Here is a 24918-nt window from a genome sequence, read left to right as displayed (position 1 = left end):
TGAAATAATTGGGAAATGGTACCAAAAAATCAAGGACTCATCAGGGATCACTCACAAAAAATTTCAGATTTTTTTAAGTGTTTTTGCTATTTTTTAAAAATAAAATAAAACAGGGTGAAATATGTACATGACATGTGACACATATGCAACAATACCAATTGGTCACACAAGTCACTTAAGTGACTAAATAAAATAAATAAAAATGAAAATCAGAAAAAAAGTGGGCCTTTGGATCAAAAGAAAAGTCAAATAAAGTCAAAGCGATCCAACGGCCATGAGATCGTCTTCTCCCTCAAGACACTCCGGCCATGAACAGTAACGCCGGTAGGATTCCGGCCACCCACGGCGGCGGCCTCCTCCACGCGAGACCCGGAACTTCACGAAAATGGGGCTACCCCCCTAAAACATATGCTTGGAACTCAAAAATCCTATTAGTTTTTCATGAATCTTCACCAATCTCTCCAATCACAACCAACAAGTTTGAACATCAAAACTTTAAATCCAGATTTCTCACTCAATATTGCATCATTTTAAAAAGTAAACACATCTACATCATCACCATAGCATGTAGTTTCATTTAGGCATAAAAAATGAGCAAAATAAAAGAGTCGAAATTTGAGTTACCGGAAATGGCGCCTTCGAAACTTCAGTATGGTGATGAGATAAGCTCCAGAATACCTCCCTTGAACTTCTATGAATGTTTGCTACCGTTGGTTGTGCTTGAAACGGTCCAGATCTTGAGATTCAAGAAGCAACCTCCATTAAAGCTCTGTTTAGAAACTGCTTGGAATGACTCAAATGAAGGGTGGTTTGTGATCCTTAGAGTGTGTAGATCAAGAATATGCTATTGGTTTTCATTTTCCATGGATGTATGGAGAGATTTGATGAGAAAAAAGTATGATATATTTTTGGAAAGTGAGTTTTTCAGAGTGTATGGAGGTTCCACGAATTAGGGTTTTTGCTTAATGATATTTTCAAAGTTTATCCCCTGATTTTTATGGCTTGGTGGGCTCAAATGAAAGAGGTTCAAGTCCATGATCATTTTTGGTTATTTTTGGGAATACCCCCCTTATTTGTACATGGAAAACCTTGTTTAATGCATTAATCTTCCCTTGAGACTTGATTAATCATGATTATGAAAGAAATAACACAAAATGATGTTTAATGTCAATTTTGCAAAGGTGCAATTTTTGTGCATGCATGACTCTTCCACACATGTGGGAATGCATGGGCTCAAATTCCAAGGTGGATTTGGCCCAAAAAATAATGTTGAATAAATTCCCAATGATTGGCATGTGAGAATATTCCATGATGTCAACTTGTGTCCTTTTGACTTTTCATGCAAGAAAGCTTGAAAAATGACTTGCACCATTGATGAATCATGCAAAATTATAGGTCATTTTGCATGCCATTTTGAAGTATTTCTCTAAACAAAACCATAGCAAAAAGAGCCACACCAATTGGACCTGTCAATCTCAAGTTATGCCTTTATAAGCCTTCATGCACACTTCACCATTCAAGAACCATAACTCTTCAACCATTCATCATATGGCCTTAAAATATGACTTTTTGGAAAGAGGAGACAAAGATCTACAACTGTCATGTCTGAGAAAAAGTTCAAAACCGCCCTTGCTTTTGACAATTTGCTTGGTACATCAGCAAGCTCGCTAGGCGAGTGAGGTAGCGAGGGGATCGCTAGGCGAGCACTCAGCGAGGTTCCAGCGAACACTCCCAGACTTGGATAAAAGCATAGCTAGCAATTACTCGCTAGGCGAGCATCCGGCGAGCAGGTAGCGAGCAATTCCAGTAGCAACATCATCAAGGCTCGCTGGAGCGAAGGAGGAAGCGTGGGCTTCGCCTAGCGAAGGATTGCTCGCCTAGCGAGCATGACAACTCATGAAGTTTCTTCTGGGCGCAGGTGACTCTGGTGGCTTATTTTAGGGCTCGCTAGGCGAACCATTCTGCTCACCTAGCGAGCATGACAGCTCAGGAACATCTTTCCAAATTTGGTAACCTGTGCATTGTACCTTTGTTCCTTCAAGATTAATGTTTTGAATGATGAATAGACCCCATTTGAATATGTTGGAAGTATCTCAAGTCATTCCCTAGCCATTTGACCCTTAGTTGACCAACAGTTGACTTTTGACTTCACAGTTGAATTTTGAACTGTACTGAGCCCATTAAGCTTGATCTTTTAAAGAAAACCTCTGAAAATGAAACCCTAGCTCCCAAGAGCTCTTACACAACATCCATAAGACCTTCAAGCCAAGAATGCATCTCAATCCTTGAGGAACCCTACTTTGACTGCTTCAGTAGACCAAAGTTGACCAGAGGTCAAACCCTAATTCAGATGAACTTTGCTGATAAGAAATGAAAATTTGAGGAAAGAAAGGTCATGAGGATGGTGATACACCCTTGATACCCAGATGAATACAAACTTCCTTGAGTGTTGAGAAAAACCCTAGTTGATGCACAATTTCTCTTGTGTTGACTGATCATTCAGATAGAACCCACAAAGTGACTTGGATGATATCCAAGCTTCTTGGAAGACAAACTCTTGGAGCTAATTCTGATTGACATGATGAAATGCAATATGAAATGTTAAATGACCTAAAATGAATGCATGAATGAGGAGGGCAAATTTGAGGTACTACACCCTCAAACAAGACTTTAAGTTAAGTGTCTTGGGTTAGTTTTTATTCGCGTCTTTTGGGTGATACTTAAAATGGGATGGCTCTCGGTGGATAGTACAATTATATTGCCCTTAAGAGGGGCTAAGGTCTTCTTGAGAAAGTCTATCATTCGCATATTGCCTTAATAGGTGGCAAGGATCTTCATCTGGAAGTCCAACATTCACATATTTTCTTAAGAGGCAACAAGAATATTCTAGTGGAAGTCCAACATTCTATATTGCCTTAAGAGGCGAAAAAAGTATTCATGTGGAAGTATACCATTCGTATATTTCCTTAGAAGGCGGATGAGATATTCTTTTGTAAGTCCATCATTTGTATATTCCCTTAATAGGCGGCAAGGATACCTCTTAGGGATCTAGCATTTTGGTTACCACTAAGGGCGACAAGGATCCATCTTATCGATCCAACATTTTTATTGCCTTTAAGGACTGCAAGGATCCACTTATGGATCCAAAATTTTGATTCCTTATAAGGGCGACAAGGATTCCTCTTAGGGATCCAACATTTTTATTGCGTACAAGGCGGTCTTCTCTAGAACCTTTAGGTTTCATGCAAAAGGGAATGGATAACAACTTTAGATTCTTAAGAATAATATAATGATGAGCCTCGTTAAAAACTCTCACCATGTACAAGGGACTAAGGGAAAATAATGCCCCCATATAAATAACATGTTCTTACAAATAACATATATATAATACTCACCTAATAAAAATAGTAGTAAGAAAATTGGTTATCAGTAAAGAAAATAAATGAATGACGGTAAAATAAGTGGCACTAGAAGGCCTTCATTATGAGATTTTAATCTTCAATCTCCTTGTCAATCTGATGGGGCCTCTCATGGAGGATTTATTCCTAAACCAACCTTTATGGTGTTCTTATTGTAGCGGGAAATTCATGATCATCAAGTTATTGACGAGCTAGAGATCAAATAACAAGAGTCGCCACCACGCTTTTATTGTTTCCAAGGGAAAAGGGAAAAAGTACGAACAAAACCCAAAAGTAAGAAGTTTTCAAATCAAAACTAATAAAAAGTCAGAGATCACAGGTAAGGGGGTTGGTTACACAGAGGGAAGGTGTTAGCACCCAAAGTGTCCTAGGTACTCCTAGGGAGCCCTTTTTGTGTGCATATGTATTTTGTACAAAGTGATGTTTACAAACAAATAGAATGGGGGGATGAGAAAAGAATTCATTAATTATATTTTTGTGTTTGACAAGACCTTCGGTCTTGTGCCTACATACCAACATAAAAATAAGCAATCAAAACCTCGTAGTTCGTGATACAAATTTCAAAGTGGATGCATTACTTTTAACAAAAATTAAGTTTGAAAGGCCCAAAGGCCTAAAAATGGTTTGAATGAGTTAGTTCTTTTTGGCTTTTGAAAGTTTAAGTCAAGTATAGTTAAGTTTATTTACAGATTTGATTTAAGAAAAGAAGTTTGAAAATGCAATAGCATAAGGCAAAGGTTTCTATCTTTTTTGCAAAAGTCGTCAAAGTTTAGAATAAAAGTAGTTCACACAAAGAAGATTTTGAAAAATGGAGGGAGAGATTTTGAAATTAAATAAATAAGGAGAAGATGAAGAGACTATCCTATGCACAAAATTAAAAGTTTAGAGTTGAAAAGATCTGACCAAGTGGGTAGCAATCCAATAGACAAGAATGTTAATAGAAACCCAGAATTCCCTTGGACTTTTAGAATTAAGTAACACACAAATGCACAATTATATTATCTTGAAAAGCAAGGAATCAAATAAAGATGGCGACATCCAAGCTTATCCATTCCATGATCTTCTTCAAAATAACCCATGTATTAGATGAATTCCACAAGTCACAGATTCAAAATAACAGCTTCACAATGATCATGTTGCAGATGAACTTAGAGATGTCTTCAAAGATGTATTATATGAATTTCAAATTGCAAGCACTTGGTTTCTCAGCAAGTTGGCATTGGCCAAGTCCTTTAGCTTAGGAAGGTTGCCTAGATTCTAAGTCCATTTGTCCAAGATCAAGCCAACAGTCCACTCAAAAGTTTTTTAGGGTTTTTGTTATTATTATGTACATTAATGGTCAAAGACCACACAAACAAGTAAAGTATACACAAACAAAATATATCACACAATATGGTCCAAATGGATAAAGTGAAAATTGTATTAACATAAACAATTAGAATGATATATATAATGGCAAATGAAATAGAGTGCTAAAAGTAAATTGCGTTAAAGTAAAAGCTTGAAACTAAAAGTTAGTAGTTAATTAGTTAGAAGTTAGTATTGTTTTTCTTTTGCTTTCAAGACATTATTTGGAAAACACTCAACCCACTTATCACAAGCATGAATCCTTGAACCAAAACATCTTCCAAAGGAAGGAAAGAAGGCCAAGTTTCCACACAATACCATGAAAGAGGGGAGACTTACAATCTCACTAACTAGAATGCTTATGCCTTTTATGTCACAAATTTAGTGCTATGTTAAGCAATCGTAATTGGACTTATGTAGAAGTCACAACTATTTGAGGTCGGGCAATAGAATTTTGGTGTTAATACATGTTAGAGACATAGTATAATGGACCATGCTCATGAAACATACCACACACAAAAAGAATATGCAAAAGATGTGGCCTAATCTCATCCATACTCATGTCAATTTTTCAATCAACTAGCATTAGGACTTTGAGATGTTATAAGCCAAATGTAATGAATGAAGAAAGGGAATAAGATGAAGTGAGAGGGGAATGGATTAAAACACAAATTGGTCAAAGGAGGACTTTTACCAAATTAATATCATCCATTCTTTTTGGGAGATGGAATGTTTATTCCATCAGTCCCCTAAATCCAATGATATTAACTTGACAAAGTCAAATCAACCTTGACCAATGCCCAACAACAAGAGTCAAACATACACAAGTCATCACAATTGGTCAACAAATTTATTTGGCATTTATTCAAATTAAAATGCTAAACTAGTGCATTTAAATACAATATGGTTTGTCCAATTCCTAAAATCTCATCAAAACACCAAATAAATAGCCATGAGATTTATCATAGGTCAAAGGACCTTGGAGAAAAATTTTCATAATTTTTGGACATTTAAAAATATTTTTTAACAATTAAAAACAAATGCAAAATCAATTAATTCATGAAAAATATTAATAATGATCCAAAAAATAATTTTAATTTAGAATATGAAAGAGAAAAATATTTGAATTTTTTTGGTGAAAGTCCCATATTTTTTGGATCAATATTGAATTTAATATGAATTATTGAAAATAATGCAATAAAAATGAAAATTAAAATATCAGAAAAAACGTGGACCACTTGATCTCCCTCATTAATTGAGGTGGCAGATCAAGTGGCCAGAAACGCACGTTCCACCATGGTCTCAAGTCAGCGCGCCACAACATTAGTATTTAAAATGCACGCTCCAGATTAAAACAAATCAACAGGATCCTGTGGTTGTGATACATGTCAGCGCATGACCGAAACTGTAGCTCCGGTCTTCTTCTCCGGTGGACCTCACCGGACTTGTCCACCATCAACCATCGCCAAAATTGAAAACAAGGACATGATTTCAAAGTAATAATGGCACTAAGCTCGAATCTGGCCTCAATTCACTCTAACTCCAAGTATATTGAGAGATACATGGAGTTGAAATTTGAGGTACATGAACTGAGTTGCTTCGATTTGACCTCAAAATAACTCAATCTTCTTGCCTACATTGGTAGGACTTCAGACAACCAAAGAATCAATAGAATTGAGCAAGAATTTGAGAGAATCGAAGAGATCAAAATTTCTTGAAAATACCTTCAATGGAGGTCTGGATTCAACTGATCTTGATCTTGCTTGTGCTTGATCTCACTCCAATTGCTTGCAGAAGAAGGATTAGAAGCTTACAAGGTCGTGGATTCCCGGAGATTTGAATTTCAAAATAGTGAAAATTCACCTCAAATTCAAATGAATTTCTCAGGTTTATCCTTTGCAAAGTGAGGGTTTGAGATGGGGGATCAAAGCTGGCACGAATGTGTGTGAAATTCTGAGCAACTTAGGCTCTATTTATAGCTGAAATCATTGATATTTGCACACTTGAAATCACTTTCCAAATTTGGTCATTGATGATGCATGGATGCATGGGCGCGCATAGGCCCACAAAATCATTGCCATAAGTCCACAAATGAATGTTGGATAGTCTGAATTCAGCTTGGATTGCAAGGCAAGTGTGCATTTGGATTTGAAGTTTGATCCTTGCCAAGTGATGTCACCATGTTCATGCCATGTGAAGCCTATGCATTCCTTGTCCAAAATGAATGAATTTGAGCTCTTTGGAAAGGTGAGATCAAGAGGAATAATTTTCATGTTCAACACTTTCTCATTTGGAGCTTATAACATGGAGAAATTTGAGGTGGAAGTTTGGAAATTTTTGAGATATCAAATTTTTTCTAAGTGTCAAGCCATATGTCTTAATATTCCACCTTGCTTAACTTTTTATATGGGCTTAAAATGAGAAACGTGTCTTCATCAAAGTTGTAGCTATTTCAAAGACCCTCAAAATTGTCACCAATTTCATGTCATTTGGATTTTAAATGATAGAGTTATGCATTTTTGAAGTTTGGAAAAATCACTTGATCAATGGTATAGGTCAAAAGTGACCTATAATGTAACCTCATATAATATGCTCAAAAACATTGAATTAGCTCACACTCCAAACATAAAAGTTGAATTAGACACATTTTATTTGATTTTGCAACTTGGAAATTTTTCATATCATAAAAATTGAGCAAGTTATGGCCTTGGGAAGTTGACTTTCAAATTAGGGTTTAGACAAAATGACCTATAACGTTTCAACATAGAAAATGATTTTTCAAGAAAAAATAACTCTAGGTATCAACATTAAAGTTGTTTGGAATGTAATTTAGAGTAAGTTTTCTCTTGGAATCATTTTCATATGGTGAAAATTGTATGAGATAGGGTCTAGGGAGACCCAGTTTTGATTAGATGAATCCATCTGGCCAACCACCATCAACCAACTTGCTAACTTCCAATTCTCTTGACTTTCTAGGGTCATGGTAGATCATATATGCATAATATTATGAATTTTGAGGTGTCCCTTGAGAAATTTGATCAATTAGTGAGATAGCTTGTTGGGGAAGTTACTCAAGATACCTAGTCAAACAAGGGTTTCCAAGGAAAATCACCCTCAAACTCTTGAAGAGAACTTGATCAATATAAAATGTAGAGAACATTGGGATTCATATATGATGCTAATAACCATTCTTGGATCAATTCTTGATTGTGTTCTTTGTTCATGAGGGTCTCAAACCCTATATGTGAACTTGATGAATCAATGGAATCATGCCCTTCCTACAAAAGAGTTAGACAAATGCAAAGACATATTTTTGGTATTTTGGTTAGTGAAATAATAAAATATAAGTATGATACAATCACAAAGTGCTTGGTGATCTCTCCCAAAACAAACCCAAGGAAAAAGGGTAAGGAGGATACCAAGGTATGATCCCAATGCTAGTGCTTATGATGAAATGGCATGATGGATCTTAGGGTCAAAATTGGGGTCTTACAGCTGCCCCTATTTAAGGACATTCTAACTGAGGAGGTAAAGGTTAAAATCTTCGGCTCGACTCAGTATAATGGGCTTAAATAACAACATATAGAAACAAATTTTGGTCCCTAAGAGACCTCATTATGCATATGATATGAATATAAAAGTTAATGCTTTGTGGGGAAATATTTCCACAAAGGAAAAAGAAATCAGAGAGACGGAAAATCCGCAGGAGCACAATGCATTCCGTAAGGAAAACTTGTTGGGGAGGCGAAGACTCTGGGGAAAAAGGAGTTATGCGTAGGCCAGGCTACGACTTAAAACTATTGGGGGACTAGAGAGATTCCACACAAACATGGAAAAGACTCAGCCAGGGAAACAACAACATCTGCAGGGGATATGAGTAAGTCAGGATAAAACTAAAGCACTCAAATCATGTAGGTAAAGCGATTTCACTAAGGAAATATGCACTCAACTCAACTAGGGAAGCAATAAACTTTAACACAGGAGGAGCATAAATTTATTATCTACTACCTGTTACTGAGTAAGGAGATAATAAAGATCTGATAAAGAGAACACCCGTCATCGGTTAGGATGAACATATCAAGGATAACTCGCTGAGGATCCAATAAGAGGGAGTAGTCATTACCGGTTATTGGGTAAGAATAGCCTTGCTGGGAAAAAACTGCAGAAAATATAGGATTTACAACTACCAGTTATTGGGCAGAAGACCAAGGGCGAGAGTATCCGTCATCGGTTAGGATGAACATATCAAGGATAAACTCAACAGGGAAGAAAATCCGTCACCGGTTAAGATGAATATATCAAGAATAAACTTGCTTGGAAATGTCAAGGAGGATACCCGTCATCGGTTAGGATGAACATATAAAGGATATACCAACTGAACAAAAAGGGTAGGAATTACATCTATCAAAAGCTGGATAGAAAACCGTCAGAGAGAAAATCCGTCACCGGTTAGGATGAACATATCAAGGATAGACTCCGCGAGGGGACAAAGTAGGATTTACAACTACCAGTTAGTGGGTAGAAGACCAATCAAAGAGAAAATCCGTCACCGGTTAGGGTGAACATATCAAGGATAGACTTTGAAAAGGGAATAAAGTGGGATTTACAACTACCGGTTACTGGGTAGAAAACCAATCAAAGAGAAAACCCGTCATCGGTTAGGGTGAACATATAAATGATTAACTCTCTGAGGAATGAAATAGGGATTACAACTACCGTTTTACTAGTTAAAGTGAACATATCAAGGATAGACTCAGGCAGGGGAAAGAAAGATATTCGTCACCGGTTAGGATGAACATATCAAGGATATACTTTCTGGGGACTCTACTGAGGAGAAAAATAAGGGTACTTTTGCCGGATATTGGGCAAGAAGTAACAAACTGCAAACTAAGAAGAATATTACCAGTTATTGGGTAATAGACTCTTAGGGGACCGAAGCATCTATCTAGGTAAGAGCTAGAAAGAAAATGGTCAATCAAGACTCAACCCAATGAGGACATAACTCAAGGGGAGTAATTCCATCCAGAAAATTCACTAGAGAGGAAACTGAAATAACAACCGTCCACGAGGAAACAAACTCAGTGGGGAAACAGAGAAAGGTTAAAGTCTTTCTACTTAAGGGGTTGTCACTCTATAATTGAAGCAGGACAGACACCAGATTTGATATGGGGATAAAATACCGTCATAACAGAGAATAAGAATCTCAAACAAATTAAATATGGGGATGCGAGATAGGCAAATTATGAATGTATATGTATATATATGATGGTTATGTTGATAAAACAATCACAAAGGATACAAAGGTGCCGCAAAGAATTTGAACCATCGGTACAACCCTCGGTCAATCCACAAAATATGGAGACAACTGCTGGAGAACAGAGAGATCAACATCCCAAAGGTTCAAACCTAACTGGGGAAGGAGGAGATCTTCTGAGGATAGAACATCCAATCTTCGGGGAATTTTAGGTCAACACCATAAAAATGGGAGACAACCCTACAAAGAAATAATCATAACAAAGCTGCTCAGAAACCAGGAGGAAACTCTGACTGGGAGCAAGTTGCATAGCGATTGGTGGGGACACCAAAGCGATCCACTAGGGAAGATCAACCATCTCTGAAGATCAACCCTGCTGAGGAAATACAAACTTTGTTGGGGAAGGCAAAAACGCTGTCGGGGAAAACAACACGCCACAGGGTATCTGAATCAACCAAATCAGTTGGGGACAAAGAAATTCCATTGAGGATCAAACACTCAACTGAGGAACCGAATCAACACAATCGTCTAGGGATACCCAAAGGGTTAACTGCTTGGGGAACCTCTGATGTTTCGCACTTAAGGACTTGTTATCCATTGAAATGCTGTTGATATTCCTTTTACTTGCTTTGGAAAAATTCTTGCTTTTATATATTAAAGAAAACTTGATTTTGATTTAAAAATTTAATTTCAAAATGATCATAATAAAATTTAAAACTATTGGCTGAAGTAAATAAGAGTAGAAACAATTTGGATAAAAGCTCAACTTTATTTAGTAGAATGGTAGTCTGTAAATGACAAGACTCTATAGATTTTTACAAAGTTGAAAATGGTAATTTATATGGAAAAGGTTACATTGAGTACAAATGATCCTTAATCCCTCTACCAACTCTTGATATACATTGTGCTCTTGACCGTTGTTGGGGTGATGAACTGATGTCAACCCTTGTGCTCAAACAAGTCTTCAAAATCACTGAAGATCAGCATAATGCAGTTACTTGCCATAATCCCTAATTTTTGCATAAGTTTCCCCAAGGTGAGGTACTCAACTTATCAGGAAATTCTTTTTGTTTTATGTCTCTAATTTTTTCCTGGATCGCCCTTTCAGGTTTTCAATCCACCGAGACACTCATTTTTGCCTAAGCCGCCCTTTCGGGTTTTCAGTTTAGCAAGTCGTTCTTTTATTTTTAGGCGAAGTATTTCTTGACTGCATCTGCGTTCACAGGACGAGTGAACTCTTCACCATCCATAGTTGTAAGAATCAATGCACCACCTGAAAAGGCTCTCTTAACAACATGTGTGCCTTCATAATTAGGAGTCCATTTTCCTCTAGAATCTGGCTTGAACGTCAAAATCTTCTTGAGCACAAGGTCACCTTCTCTGAATACTCGAGGTTTGACTTTCTTATCAAAAGCTTTCTTCATTCTTTGCTGATATAACTGACCATGACACATGGCAGTTAATCTCTTCTCTTCAATGAAATTCAACTAGTCAAACCTGGTCTGACACCATTCAGCCTCAGTCAACTTGGCTTCCATGAGCACACGCAATGAAGGAATCTCAACCACTACGAGGAGCACTGCTTCCATACCATACACAAGAGAGAAAGGGGTTTCCCCTGTTGAAGTGCGGATGGATGTACGATACCCATGCAAAGCAAATGAGAGCATCTCATGCCAATCCTTATACGTGACAACCATCTTCTGAATAATCTTCTTAATATTCTTATTCGCAGCTTCAACAACCCCATTCATCTTTGGTCTGTAGGGAGAAGAATTATGATGTACAATCTTGAAGTCTTTGCAAAGAGCTTCCACCATATTGTTATTCAAGTTCGATTCATTATCAGTAATGATCTTACTTGGCACACCATAACGGCATATGATCTGGTTCTTGATAAATCTTACAACAACTTGCTTGGTTACATTTGCATACGATGCCGCTTCAACCCATTTTGTGAAGTAGTCAATTGCCACCAAAATGAAACGATGTCCATTCGAAGCTTTGGGCTCAATCATCCCAATCATATCAATTCCCCACATGGAGAAGGGCCATGGGGAAGAGATAGCATTCAATAGTGTCAGAGGAACATGAATCTTATCAGCATAAATTTGACACTTGTGGCACTTATTCACAAATTTGCAACAGTCAGATTCCATTTTCAGCCAATAGTAACCTGCTCGGAACATCTTCTTCGCCATTGCATGTCCATTGGAATGAGTACCAAAGAAACCTTCGTTCACTTCGGTCATCAACAAATCTGCTTCGTGTCTATCCACGCATCTGAGCAAAACCATGTCGAAGTTTCTCTTGTACAATATATCATCATTCAAGTAAAAATTACCGGCTAATCTTCTCAAAGTCTTCTTATCTTTCAAAGATGCCCCAGGCGGGTAAATCTGACTTTTGAGGTGTAAGACTCCAATTTTGACCCTAACATCCCTCATGCAATTTCATCATAAGCATTAGCATTGGGATCATACCTTGGCATCCTCCTTACCCCTTTTTCATTGGGTTTGTTTTGGGAGAGATCACCAAGCATCTTTGTGATTATATCATACTTCTATTTTATCATTTCTACTAACCAAAATACCAAAAATATGTCTTTGTATCTATCTAACTCTTTTGTAGGTAGGGCATGATCTCATTGATTCATTGATCACATCTAGGGTTTGAGACCCTCATGAACAAAGAACAAAATCAAGAATTGATTCAAGAATGGTTATAAGCATCATGTATGAGTCCCAATGATCTCTACATGTTATATTGATCAAGTTTTCTTCAAGAGTTTGAGGGTGATTTGCCTTGGAAACCCTAGTTTGACTAGGTATCTTGAGTGACTTCTCCAACAAGCTATCTCACCTATTGATCAAATTTATCAAGGGGCACTTCAAATTTCATCATCTTATACATATATGATCTACCATGAGCCAAGAAAGTCAAGAGATTTGGAAATTAGCAAGTTGGTTGATGGTGGTTGGCCAGATGAATTCATCTGATCAAAACTGGGTCTCCCTAGACCCTATCTCCTACAATTTTCACCATATGAAAATGATTCCAAGATTTACTCTAAATGACATTATAAACAACTTTCATGTTGAGACCTAGAGCTAGTTTTGCTTGGAAAATCATTTTCTATGTCTAAACATTATAGGTCATATAGTCTAAACCCTAATTTGAAAGTCAACTTCCCAAGGCCACAACTTGCTCATTTTTTATGAGATAAAATATTTCCAAGTTTCACAATCAAATTCAATGTGTCTACTTCGACTTTGATGTTTGGAGTGCAAGCTAATTCAACTTCTTTGAACATGTGATATGAGGCTACATTATAGGTCACTTTTGACCTATACCATTGATCAAGTGATTTTTCCAAACTTCAAAAATGCATAACTCTATCATTTCAAATCCAAATGACATAAAAATATAAGCAAGGTGGAAGTTTGAGACATATGGCTTGACACTTAGAAATATTTTGATATGTCAAATTTTTCCAAACTTCCACCTCAAATATCTCCAAGTTCCAAGCTCCAAATGAAAAAGTGTTCAACATCAAACTTGTTCCTCTTGATCTCACCTTTCCAAAGAGCCAAAATTCATGCATTTTGGATGAGAAATACATAGGATGCGCATGGCTTAAATAGGCTGGTATTATTTGGCATGGATCAATCTTCAAATGACAATGCTCAATTGCCTTGCAATCCAATCCATCTCCAAAGCATCTGAACTTCATTTTGGACTTTCAAACAATCACTCCATGGGCCTATGTGCGCCCATGCACCATGCTTTCATCATTTGCCAATTTTGGAAAGTGAAAGTGAGTGTGCAAATATCATCCAATTTCTCTATAAATTGAAGCCCTTATGCTCAGAATTAGGACACACACTGCACCAGCTTTGAATCTCCATTGAAAACCCTTCACATTAAGAGGATAACCCTGATAAATTCATTTGAATTTGAGCTTGAATCTCCATTGTTTTGGAATTCAATTCTCCAGGAGTCCATTGATTCTAAACCTTTCCATTCCTCTTCTGCAAGCAATTGAAGTGAAGCAAAGCACGATTCAGATCAAGATCTAGCAAGCTCAGACCTCCATTGAAGGTAAATTGCAGAAAATTTAAACTTTTCGATTCTCCTTGATTCTTGCTCAATTCCATTGATTCTTGTGTTGTCTGAAGTCCTACCAATGTAGGCAAGGTGTTTGAGTTGCTTTGAGGCCAAATCGAAACAACTCAGATCATGAACCTCATTTTTCAATTCCACATATCTCTCAATATAGTTGGAATTGGAAGAAATGGAGGTGATATTCGTGCTCAAAGATGTTTTCTCTTTAAAATCATGTCCCTGTTTGAAATTTTGGTGATGGTTCATGTTGACCAGTCCGATGAAGCTCACCAGAGAAGACAACCGGAGCTCTGGCTCCGGTGATGATGTGTCTTTGGTCTAAACCGTGTGATCCAACCTCCACGTTTTAATCTTAGTCGTGCATTGAGATTACTCATGTTACATCGCTGTTGACTAAGGCATCGGTGGAACGCGCGTTTTGGATCATCAGATCTGCCACCTCAATTAATGAGGGAGATCTGATGGTCCACGTATTTTAGCATTTTCTGAATTTCCATTTAATTCCATTTTCTTCAATAATTCATAATAAATTTAATATTGATTCAAAAAATATGCGACTTTCACCAAAAAATTTAAAATATTTTTCTCTTTCATATTCTGAACTAAAATTATTTTTTGGATCATTATTAATATTTTTCATGAATTAATTGATTTTTCATTTGTTTTTAATTGTTTAAAAATATTTTTAAGTGTCCAAAAATTATGAAATTTTTTCTCCAAGGTCCTTTGACCTTGTTTGACCTATGATAAATCTCATGGCCATTTATTTGGTGTTTTGATGAGATTTTAAGATTTGGACAAAACATATTTGAACTTAATGCATTATTTTAATATTTTTAATTGAATAAATGCCATTTTAATTGTGTTGACCATTTGTATTGACTTAATTGAGTTTCTTATTTGTATTGGGCCTTGGTCAAGGTTGATTTGACTTTGTCAAGTTAATATTATTGGATTTAGGGGATTGATGGAATGTACATTCCATCTCCCAAAATGAATGAATCATATTAATTTGGTAAAAGTCCTCCTTTGACCAATTTGTGATCTCATTCATCCCTTTCCCTCTTCATCTGTTTCCCCTTCTTCATTCATCCATCTCTATTTGGCTAATGACATCTCAAAGTCCTAATGCTAGTTGATTGAAAGATTAACATGACTATAGATGAGATTAGGCCACACCTTTTGCATATTTTTGTGTGTGGTATGTTTAATGAGCATAGTTCATAATACTATGTTTCCAACATGCATTAACACCAAAAGTCTATTGCCCAGCCTCAAATAGTTGTGACTTCTATATAAGTCCAATTACGATTGCTTAACATAGCGCTAAATTTGTGACATAAAAGGCATAAGCATTCTAGTTAGTGAGATTGTAAGTCTCCCCTCTTCCATGGTATTGTGTGGAAACTTAGCCTTCTTTCCTTCCTTTGGAAGATGTTTTGGTTCAAGGATCCATGCTTGTGGTAATTGGGTTGAGTGTTCTCCAAAGAATGTCTTGAAGTCAAAAGCAAAACAAAACTAACTACTAACTTACTAACCATTAACTTTTACTTTCAAGCCTTTACCTTAATGCAATTTACTTTTAGTATTTTATTATCATTTGCCATTATATATATCATTCTAATTGTTTATGTTAATGTAATTTTCACTTTTTCCACTTGGACCATATTGTCTGATATACTTTGGTGCTTTGTTTGTTTGGTTGGTCTTTGACCATTAACGTACATAATAATAATAAAAACCCTAAAACACTTTTGAGTGGACTGTTGGTTTGATCTCGCCCAACTGGACTTAGAACTTAGGCAACATTCCTTTGCTAATGGACTTGGCCAATGCCAATTTGTTGAAGAACCAAGAACTTGCAAGTTTGAATTCATATGATGCATCATTCAAGATCTCTCCAGATTCATCTGCAACATTGATCATTGTTAAGTTGTTATGTTGAACCTGTGACTTGTGGAATTCATCTTCTACATAGGTTATTTTGAAGAAGATCATGAAGTGGATAAGCTTGGATGAGGACATCTTTATTTGATGTCGTTGCTCTTCAAGATTGATATAATTGTGCATTTGTGTGTTGCTTGAATCTAAAAAGTCCAAGGGAATTCTGGGTTTCTATTGACATACTTGTCTATTGGATTGCTCCCATTTGGTCAGATCTTTTCAACTTTAAACTTTTAAATTTTGTGCATAGGGTAGTCTCTTCATCTTCTCCCCATTTCTTTAATTTCAAAATCTCTGCCTCCATTTTTTTTAAAATCTTCTTTGTGTGAACTACTTTTGTTCTAAACTTTGACCACTTTTGCAAAAGATAGAAACTTTGGCCTTATGCCATTGCATTTTCAAACTTATTTTCTTAAATCAAACTTGTAAGTGAATTTGACTATACTTAACTTAACTTTCAAAAAAGCCAAAAGAACTAACTCATTCAAACCATTTTTAGGTCTTTGTGCCTTTCAAGCTTAATTTTGTTAAAACCAACATACTCACTTTGAAATTTATAGTACGAACTACGAGGTTTTGATCCCTCATTTTTATATTGGTACGTAGGCACAAGACCGAAGGTCTTGTCAAACACAAAAATATAATTAATCAATTCTTTTCTCATCCCCCCATTCTATTTTACTTGTAAACATCACTTTGTACAAAATATATATGCACACAAAAAGGGCTCCCTAGGAGTACCTAGGATACTTTGGGTGCTAACACCTTCCCTCTGTATAACCAACCCCCTTACCTGTGATCTCTGACTTTTATTAGTTTTTATTTGAAAACTCCTTACTATTTGGGTTTTGTTCGTATTTTTCCCTTTTCCCTTGGAAACAATAAAAGCGCGGTGGCGACTCTTGTTAATTGATCTCTAGCTTATCAATAGCTTGATGATCATGAGTTTCCCGCTACAGAAGGAAACATTTGATGTCGTAATACCACAGTTTTTCGTCTTTAATCTCTTCACTACAATCATTGATACCAATGTTGCAAGAGCATTTGTCATCCGGTTTTCATCTCGAGAGATATGATGAAATTCAACCTTTGTAAAGAAAGTTGAAATCATCCTCGCACAATCTTTATATGGTACTAAACCGGGTTGATTTGTCTCTCATTCTCCTTTGACCTGATTCACAACCAAAGCCGAATCACCGAAGACATCCAAATACTTGATTCTGAGATTCATGGCCTCTTCAAGCCCCATAATGCAAGCTTCATATTCTGCCATGTTGTTTGTACACTTGAAAGTCAATCTAGTTGTAAATGGTAGATGCGTGCCTTGAGGGGTAATAATCACTGCCTCAATGCCATTTCCATATTGGTTAACAGCTCCATCAAATACCATGCCCCAACGGGAACCAGGTTTTGGCCCTTCTTCAAGCAATGGTTCATCACAATCTTTCATTTTCAAGTACAAAATCTCTTCATCAGGAAAGTCATACTGCACTGACCGGTAATCTTCAATTGGCTGGTGAGCCAAATGGTCAGCCAAGATACTACCTTTGATCGCTTTTTGAGATCGGTATTTGATATCATACTCTGATAACAACATCTGCCAAAGGGAAATTCTCCCAGTTAAAGAAGGCTTCTCAAATATATACTTGATTGGATCCATTTTGGATATCAACCAAGTGGTATGATTCAACATATATTGGCGCAGACGCTTAGCAGCCCAAGCCAATGCGCAACACGTTTTCTGAAGCATAGAATACCGAGTCTCACAGTCGGTGAACTTCTTACTGAGGTAGTAGATTGCAAATTCTTTCTTTCCAGTCTCATCTTGCTGACCAAGAACACAACCCATACTATCTTCTAGCATAGTCAAATACATGATCAACGGTCTTCCTTCAACAGGGGAGACAAAATAGGAGGTTCAAGCAAATATTCCTTGATACTGTCAAAAGCTTTCTGGAAGTCTTCGGTCCAATCACAAGACTGATCTTTCCGAAGAAGCTTGAATATAGGCGCACATGTGGTTGTCATGTGGGAAATGAATCTGGAAATATAATTCAAGCGACCGAGAAAACCTCTGACTTGCTTCTCAGTTTTGGGCGCATGCATCTCTTGTATTGCTTTGACCTTGGCAGGATCAACTTCAATACCCTTCTCACTGACAATAAAGCCCAACAACTTACCAGAACGAACACCAAAAGTACATTTATTGGGATTCAAGCGGAGTTTATACTTCCTCAAATAGGGGTGTTCAAAACCAAACCAACCCAATAGAAAACCGCAAACCAAACCAAACCAAACCGAAACCGCAAAAAACCGCATTTGGTTCGGATTCGTTTGGGTCAATTTTTAATAAAACCGCATGGTTTGGTTTGGTTTGCGGTTTGTATTTTTCAAACCGAACTAAACCAAACCAAACCGCATTATATTACAACCCAAAGTTCACTTATCCCACATCCAACCCAAATCTCAAACCTAGTATGTCTTAACCTTACAATTACAAACGATTTTCTCTTAATCACACTTAGGGTTTCAATTTCAACCTTCTTAAATCCCTCATGGTAGTATCACACATTGTTCTCATCTTCTTTTACATGTAGGTCTCTCCTATTCTACTCTAATAAGTCATCTATTATGTTCTTTCTTTTTTATCTTTTATGTTACTATTTTCTTTTCCAATTACGTTTTTATTGCACTTTTCTTCTCAATCTCGCATCTCTTATGTTCTTTTTTTCATCTTCTCTAATATCTCATCTCATATGTTTTTTTATGTTTTTTTATGTTTTATTATAATGTCTTTGATATTATTTTATGCTACTATTTATATTTGTCTTTTATTCCACTTTTGTCTAATCTGGTTTTTTGTATATTGAATGAAACGTTTTTGTCTAAATATGATGAATTTTGATGTTATTTAGTAATGTATGAATGACTAAACACAAAGTTATGTCGTCATTTATAGGAGTATATATGGCTCAATAAAAATATTATAAAAAACCGAACCAACCGAACCAACCCAAACCGCATTGATTTGGTTTGGTTTGGTTTGGTTTTATTTCTAAAAGTCAACCGAACCAAACCAAACCGTGTGCTTTTTTCTCTTGCGGTTCGGGTGATTTTTATCGCAAAAACCGCCCAAACCGCACCGCGAACACCCCTATCCTCAAATGCTGGAATGGCTTCAACAAATGCTCAACATGTTCCTCTTCGTCAATAGATTTAGAAATCATGTCATCGACATATACTTCAATCTCTTTGTGCATCATATCATGAAAAAGAGTAGTCATTGATCTCTGGTAAGTTGCACCAGCATTCTTTAGACCGAAAGGCATCACTCTATAACAGAATGTTCCCCAGGGTGTAATGAATGTGGTTTTCTCCATATCTTCGGTTGCCATCTTGATCTGATTATATCCGTAAAATCCATCCATAAACGAAAAGACTTTGAATTTAGCAGTATTGTCTACCAACATATCAATGTGTGGCAGAGGGAAATCATCTTTCAGACTGACTTTATTCAAATCTCTATAATCAACGCACATGCGGATTTTTCCATCTTTCTTCGGCACAGGCACAATATTGGCCACCCATTGCGGATACTCAGTAGTCACAAGGAAACCAACATCAATCTGCTTTTGCACTTCCTCTTTGATCTTCACAGTCATATCAGGATGCTTTCTTCTCAATTTCTGCTTGACTGGCGGACATTCTGGCTTCAACGGCAATCTATGCTCCACAATCTCAGAACCCAGCCCAGGCATGTCTTGATAGGACCAAGCAAACACATCTGAATACTCTCGAAGAAGATCAATCAACCCCTTCTTAGCATCTGGACACAATCGAGATCCAATATTGACTTCCTTCACATCATCTTTGGAACCCAAGTTGACTAGCTCAATCTGCTCTTCAAACGGCTGAATAATCTTTTCATCTTGCTCAAGAAGATGAGACAATTCATTACTCAGTTCTACATCACTTTCCTCCTCGGCCTCAAACACGGGGAATTCAAAATTTGAAGAAGGAGAAGGATCATTGTATTCAATGGGGTTAGGAACCAACCTGCATAATGATTTGACATTTTGATTTTAGAGAAGTGAATTTGTGACCAAATATTATGCAGATGGACAATTATATTGTTTATTTATGTTTTTTGTGATTACCATTTTCAGAATAAAGCAAAAAGTAAAAATAAACATCAAAGATGTAGATGAATATAATTAATTTTATTGATGATCAAATTAAAATTCCCAAACAATGTTCACTTCTCCCTTAGGCATAGGAGAATGATTTTAAAATATAAAAGAAATTACTTACATCGATGCAAAATAACAGGAATATCAACGACAGTCCAATTGTTGCATGTCTTTCCATGCGTTACAAAGTTGGTGCAGATTTCCTCTTCGCTATCCCCTAGAACAGCAGCTACGTGTTGTTCATTGCCATGAATGAACCCTCCGCTACGGAAGCTAAGTTGCATATCTTCAGATCTTGCAATTGATGAGCCTTTATGGAACCCCAAACCGGTTCTGCCTTTGTTGTCGGAGACCTCTACCATGTTCCCCCACTGATCAACAACACCTTCTTCCACAATCTTTTGAGCATCTTTCAACGAGGACATAGGTGCCCCAACTCTCTTCTTAGCAGCAATAGACAAGGCTTGGAACGGAGTTCCAACCTCATCCTCAGCTTCCACATATGATAAAGATGACATATGGCTAACCAACAACACTTTCTCTCCTCCAAAAATCACAAGCTTGCCATTCTTGACAAATTTCAATTTCTGATGCAGAGTGGAGGTAACAACTCCTGCCTCATGAATCCATGGCATTCCCAATAAACAGCTTTAGGCCGGGTGGATATCCATTACTTAGAAAGTAATCTGAAAATCACTCGAACCTATCTTGACTGGAAGGTCCACTTCACCAATTACTGTCTTGCGCGAACCATCAAAGGCTTTGATGATTACACCATTGTACCTCATAGGCGCTCCCTGGTAAGATAGCTTCGACAAAATTGACATCGGAAGCACATTGAGTGATGAACCGGTGTTAACAAGCACGTTTCACAAAGCATCTTCCTTGCAGTTCATTTAAATATGCAAAGCCAGGTTATGATTTCTTCCCTCCTCAAGGAGTTCTTTATCGCAGAAGCTCAAATTATTGCATGACGTGATGTTAGCCACGATTTGATCAAACTGATCCACAGTAACATCATGCTCTACGTATGCTTGTTCAATAACTCTTTGTAGTGCTTCTCTATGCGCTTCGGAATTCATCAGTAGAGATAATACTGAGATTTTTGAGGGGGTCTGGAGCAGCTGCTCAACCACATTAAATTCGCTCCTCTTTATTAATCGGAGTACCTCATCATCATCATTGGCTTTCAAGTTGTTGGATTCACCAGACTTATCTTTTGAAAAACCAATCGGATCTACATTAGGCACCTCCACCTTCTCACCAACGATCACTTCTTCTTTGTTTTCTGGGACCACCGGCCCAAACACTCGACCACTGCGGGTCACCTTCGCTACATCGGAAATGCTCACTACTGAACTAGTCGTAGGTAACGAGACCTCTTGACCATTCTTTATCATTGTAGCATTGTACTGGTATGGTACAGCCTTATCATATGAATACGAGACTGAGCCCGCTAACCGTATTACCAACGACGATACTGATCTTTGACTGACATTCTTATTGTTGTTGCTATCATATTGAATTACCAACCGCTCTTGTTGCTTGAAAACGGGCACTATGACATTGACGTCGTCATCTATATGACGAGATTCAACAATTTGGATCATGCCTTCATCCATCAGACGTTGGATGTCCCTTTTCACTACATCACACCCTCTTGGGTTCACACTACAAACAACACAACCATCATGGTCATGTTCACAGTCACTCACCATACAAATATCCTTATGCATCTGCACCAAGGATCTTCGGATAAATCGGAAGTCAAAAACCTTGAATTCTCCAGGACAACCGTCCATCATATTCACTGAAGAGTTCCCATGAGCAGGCAAAGGGTTTGCTTTCACATTTGGCGTGCGGTCCTCAAAGGACACCATACCACTCTTCATAAGCTTTTGAACCTCATACTTCAATGGGTAGCAGTTTTTAATATCATGTTCGGGTGCTCCTTGATGAAAAGCACAACGAAGCTCAGGTTTATACCACCAGGGAAGTGGTTATGGGATCTGTGGTGGGTTCCTAGGTTGAATCAAGTTCTTGAGAACTAGCGAGGGATACAACTCTACATACGATATAGGAATTGGGTCAAAAGAGACCCTTTTCCTCTCAAAGTTCTGTTGATGATGATTGTTGTTGGTATTGTTGTTGTTGTAGGTGCTTGTTCTTTGTTGCGGTTGTTGTTGTTGACGTTGATATTGTTGTTGTTGTTGAGTTTGTGTTGCTTGTTGATTAGAAAGTACTGGAATTACTGATGACACTTGATGATGATGATGTTGAGGGTGTGGTGGATTTCCTCTGATCTGAGGCCTCCTCTGCCTCCCACTGATTACTGCGTTGGTCTCACTATCCTTCTTCTTACCAAAGTTGCTACCATATCTCTTGCTTGTTAACGCCTCATCTCTTGACAACCGTCCTTCACGGACTCCTTCCTCAAGCCTCATCCCCATATTTACCATTTCGGTAAAATCAATGGGGGCACTAGCGATCATGCGTTCATAATAAAATGAACTCAGAGTTTTCAAGAAGATCTTTGTCATCTCTTTCTCCTCCAAAGGAGGAGTGATCTGGGCAGCCAACTCCCTCCATCTTTGCGTGTACTCTTTAAATGTCTCTTAGTCCTTCTGAGACATGGACCTTAGATGGTCTCTATCTGGCGCCATGTCCATATTATACTTGTATTGCTTCACAAAGGCCTCTCCCAAGTCATTGAAAGTATGAATGCTTGCACTATCTAACCCCATGTACCAACGGAGTGCAGCACCAGTCAGACTATCTTGGAAGTAGTGAATAAGCAATTGATCATTATCTGTCTGAGTTGACATCTTGCAGGCATACATCACAAGATGACTGAGCGGACAAGAGTTCCCCTTATACTTTTCAAAGTCAGGCGCTTTGAACTTCACCGGGATTTTGACATTGGGCACCAAACACAACTCGGCAGCACTCTTCCCAAACAAATCTTTACCTCTCAACGTCTTCAATTCCTTGCGCAGCTCAAGAAATTGATCTTTCATCTCGTCCATCTTCTCATAAACATTCGGACCTTCAGACAGCTTGGAATGATAGATGGTATCCTCTACGCGAGGCAAAGTGTGCATAACGGGAGGTGGCACGGACATGACCGGGCTAGATGCCGGCATGGAAGCAAATGTAGGTGCAAAGCCTTCAGGCACAAAGTTGGGCGGCATTCCCCATGGGAATTCGGCAAACATATTCGGCGCGAAGTGGGCGGTAGAAGCAAGCATGGTAGAGGTAACCACCTTTGAAGTAACAGCCCTTGCGGGAGGAGTTGCAGGTGTTGGAGAAGCTTGGTTATGAGCAGCAAGAACTGACTCCATCATGGCAGTCAGGCGGGTGATCTCGTCCTTCAGCTCTATGTTCTCTTGCTCCAAATGTTCCATGATTTTCTGATGATTGGCTCGAGTATTGTACCGGTGAGTCAGCTTGACTAAAGCACAGAAGAAACACCAATCAGACATCTGGCGAAAACCTGCTTATGCAAATGATGCATGAAATGCAATGCTTGATTATTTTTATTTTTCAAGGAACTTACTATATCATTTGCAAATATATAATATTTAAATGGCAATTGCAACAATTTGATATGACCAAAAATCTCTTTTTATTTATATAAATTGGAAGGATTACACTGAGTACAATTTCAGAAACCAAAAGAAAAATACAAGAGAAAAGGAGACTAGTCATCCTAAGGATCCCTAACAACAATGTCAGAAGATTTGGCTGAAGGCGCGTACTTCCTTCGAATGCGACGAATCTCGGTCTCAAAAGAAGCCTTCAACTGAGTCTTCTCGAGGACAAGCTGATCAACAATCTTCTTCTAAGCAACGGAAGGCTGAGGCATGCTAGAAGATGAAACCTCTGGCTCTCTCTATCTCTTCGTCACTCGATCTTCAAGTAGCTCAATAAGTGCATCTTTGTCCTTAGACTCCAACGGCAACTCTTCATGCTTCTTGCTCAAAGCACGAAAACTCTCTTCCCACATATCCTTCTCTTGCTTCATCTTGGCGAGTGCATCTTCCAACTCCTCTACACCTTGGTTAGGGAGAGTTAATAGCTCAACCACAACCATAAACATAGGTCTTTCACAAGGATAAGGCATCTTCAACTCCAAAGCTCTCTTCTTCACCCAAAGAGTGTAAGCTTCCAAAGCTACACAATTACGCAGACCAAGCTCGGATCTTCCTTTCCTATGCACATTATGCCAAGCATGCACAATCTTCTACTTCAAATGTTGGGAATCTTTTCCCTATTGATAGAAAAGACCTTCTAACAACATGTTATTAGGTTTGTCTCTCAAGGGGAACCCAAGTTGACGACGAGCCAACGCAGGGTTGTAGTTAATTCCTCCTTGTGTACCAATGAGAGGCGCATTAGAGAATTCACAACAACTATCAATAATCTCCAAACTGCTTAAAGACGGATCATACCAAACTATATCATCATTAGTGAGAGACATAAGTCTCTGAGACCACCTTAGACATTGTTTGTTCTCCACAAAAGCAGATGTCTGAGGCAAGTGCGAAATAAACCACTTGTACAAAAGAGGAATGCAACAGACAATCGTTCCACCACCCTTAGAATTCCTTAGATGCAAAGAGAAATACATATCACCCCA

Source organism: Lathyrus oleraceus, chromosome 3, assembly GCF_024323335.1.
Source record: "Lathyrus oleraceus cultivar Zhongwan6 chromosome 3, CAAS_Psat_ZW6_1.0, whole genome shotgun sequence".
NCBI lineage: Eukaryota > Viridiplantae > Streptophyta > Magnoliopsida > Fabales > Fabaceae > Lathyrus > Lathyrus oleraceus.
The sequence above is the reverse complement of the archived record's forward strand: the minus strand, read 5'-3'. Positions refer to the sequence as shown.